Source organism: Arachis ipaensis, chromosome B08 (genome assembly GCF_000816755.2).
Source record: "Arachis ipaensis cultivar K30076 chromosome B08, Araip1.1, whole genome shotgun sequence".
Taxonomy (NCBI): Eukaryota; Viridiplantae; Streptophyta; class Magnoliopsida; order Fabales; family Fabaceae; genus Arachis; species Arachis ipaensis.
In genome coordinates this window covers 8617752-8621349 of record NC_029792.2, presented here as the reverse complement: position 1 = coordinate 8621349, position 3598 = coordinate 8617752, and positions in this window count along the sequence as shown.

Sequence of the window (3598 nt, the reverse complement as noted above, 5' to 3'; positions counted from 1 at the left end):
TATAAATATATTATTTTATATAAAATAATTATATATATTTTTTGTTATTTATACTAATCCTAAATAACTTATAAAAAGTATTATATGCAATAAATAAATAACTCAATATCTATAAAAAAATAAAATAAAATATTTTAAAGTGGATTTTATATATATTCACTAAATACTATCAAATTAATAATAAAAATAATAATATATTAATTTGAGTTGTAAAAATAAACTTTTTTTTCAGAAACTCTCTAGCTTGAATAAAAAACAATTAAGGTATGTCTCAAAAATGCAAGCAATCCTCATGCCAGCAGTTAAGTTTTGCCATTACTTGTTGTGCTACAAGTTTATGATTCGCACCGATCACAAGAGCATTAAGGAGATACAAGCTTAAATTATACAAACACCAGAATAATAACTATGGCTTTCGAAGTTGTTGTGCTATGATTTTACTATATATAAAATATAAGAAAGGGAGCGAGAACGAGGAAGCGGATGCCTTGTCAAGATCATTCCTCTTCCTCAGTGATAAATTGTTCCTTCCTAGTTCCTACCTCAATTACGAGAGGAACTCAAGACATATATACCAGCAGATGAGTTCACTAAAGCTCAAATTCAGTCAGGTATCTCCTATAGCGACAAGACTTATTATGGTTAAGACAATTATGCGAGAGTATCACGATTTCTTACTTGGAGGACATGCTGGATATCAAAGAATTTTAATAATGATATCAGCACAATTTTATTGGAAGCGTATGGCCAAATCAATTAAGAATTATGTTGCCGCTGGTACCACTTGTCAACGAGTAAAATATAGTACTCAGCTACCAGCGGAATTGCTGGAACCGCTCCCCTTCCCATCTCATATTTGGCAGGATATTTCAATGGATTTTATTATTGGGTCTGTTATCCTGGTGGTGGTGGATCCCTTGTCGAAGGTCACTCATTTTATTTTCTTGCCGGCGGATTTTACTGCCCATAAAGTTGTGAAGGCATTTGTTCGAAACGTGGTGAGCGTACATGGCATTCCTCAAACCATTGTCTCGGGACAGAGATAAAGTGTTTACCAGTGAATTTTAGGAACAATGTTGTGGCAAGCAAGAGATCCTATTGGCTCGGAACTCTGTATCACCTAGAAACTGATGGACAGACTAAGAGCTTCAATCGTTGTTTAGAAATGTACTTACGCTGCTATACTCAAGAGAACTCCTGCGATAGATACCATCTCTTTTTTTGGGCAACTTATAATTACAATACGTCCTATCATTCGGCAATTGGAATGTCCCGGCCCCTTCAAAGCTATTTTTGGTAGGGATCCCTTCTCTCTAATTCATTATGAGCCTTCTGAAACTGATACTCCAGCAGTTCAAAAGCATTTACAGCAGTGAGATAAGATTTTAGCAGCCCTCAAGATAAACCTCCAACGAGCTCAACTACACAAAAAGTGGAATTCAATGTCGAAGACTATGTTTTTTGTAAAACTGCAACCTTATCGTCAACAATCAGTGGCATTATGGAAGAATCAAAAGCTTGGCACGAGATATTTTGGGACAGATTAACAAAGTTGTTTATCGACTACAACTGCCACCAGAGTAAAGATACACCCCGTTTTTCATGTATCATTACTGAAGAAGTGTAAAGGAGAACCAGGAGCTATTAATATTCCTATGTCATTGCTCCTGGATGAGCCGGGTATGAAAGTACAACCACAACTTATTTTGGGATGCAAAATGGTGAAGAAGCACGACTGTTGGCAGGAAGAAGTCCTTATCAAATAGCAAGGCTTATCCGAGGAGGAGGCAACTTGAGAACCATATATATGAAGTAATGCAACAACAATTTACTAAGTTCTACCTTGAGAACAATGCCATTTTTAAGAGGGGATAATGATACAAAGAAGGAAAATATGGCTATAGTTGAGGACTTGAGGTCCCATCACATGTACCAAATGAGGTGATGAAAAGAGGACTTTGCAACCCAAGGAAGAAAGGAAACATAATCGAATTGGTTAGTAGAAATGATCAAAAGGCGTGAGAAGGCATCAAGAAGGGTGTCGAGTAAATTGTGATTCTCTTCTTTGCTGAATCTCTCTTTTCCCTGACCTATCTTTATTAAACTTCATTTCCTTATCTTCTATGTTCTTGACTTGCCGGTAATCTCTCTAGGACAAATGAATAATACTCATGCATACAATTTCGGCGCTTTTTAATTTGAATATGGAAGCAAAGGAAGTGTTAGACTTGTGTATGGAGAGGAGGGGTGCTTCACCTCGTTGTGAGATCAGAGGAAGCAGAACTCGGACCATGCGATTTGTGAAGCAAAATTTCATGACCAAAGAACTCGCATGGTCTAAGTTGTGTACTCTGAGTTTTTTTAATTTTTTAACACAAATCGGACAATTCAGGTCTGGAGGGTCCGATTTATGTACTCCCATAATTTTAAAAAACACAAAAAATTACTATGTTAAAGTATATCACTTATTTTGTTTCTATATCAAAATTTTTTAGCCCAATTTTAGATTTCCCTCTTATGTTCCTTGTTTATAATAGACCACACTCTATACTTTTTCATACTTAAACACATGTTGCGTATATGTACCGAGACATTATTTTGCTGTTGTGATTAATTCCATTCATTAACCTCTGTTTGTATCATTTAATTTTTGCGATATTTTTTAATCTAATATGTCAATGATTAATCTTTTGTAAATCTAAGTTTTAAAAAAATTTTATTAGTTAATAGATTATTATATGCATAAAACAAAATTTAAATTTCTAATACTTAAATAAAGAAGTGAATTAATTATTTAATCCATTCTAATCTAAGGTTTTTTTTTGTTTCCTCTTTTTGGTCAAACCTAACTTCTAATTTTTACTCTTTTGTTTGGGTCAACAATTTAAGTTTTGTTTATTTCCTCTTCCTTGTCAAAACCGAAAATTTTTTATATCATTTTTTGGTTAAAAGGTAAGAATTTGTTATTTACAGGAACAAAGCAAGTTTTGTCCAGAAATTGGACCAAACAACAAGTACCGTACAAAAAATTAACCAAATCAGTTCAGGCCATTTACAACAAAGAAAAAGGAAAACCAAGTCCCAGTTTTGTTATTTTATTTTCCTAGAGTAAAGTATTGTTTTTGTCCTCCATTGGAATAAATCCTATTTGTGTCCTAACGTTTAAATCGTTTTATTTGTATCCCTAACGTTTGTAAAAGTGATTCAATGTTATTCTGCCATCAATTACACATCATGAACGCTTTAGTTTGAGTTTTAAAAATCTCTTTTTGAAGTTAGAATACAAATGTCTGGGATAGAATCGATGATCCACTCCGAAAAATAGCCCATCGAAAGTTGAAACTAATTCCTACAACATTCACATAATTCACTTTTCTAAGAACATAATTGAATCTAAACACAAATAATGAGTATAATATTAAAATCGAACACATCCAAGTGAGACCTAATTGAGAATGAATACATCCAAGTGAGAATAATTAAAAAATATAATCTGATTTATTAGTATAATTGATAGTAGGATAACATTGAATCACTTTTATAAACGTTAGGGATACAAATAGGACGATTTAAACGTTAGGGACACAAATAGGACTTA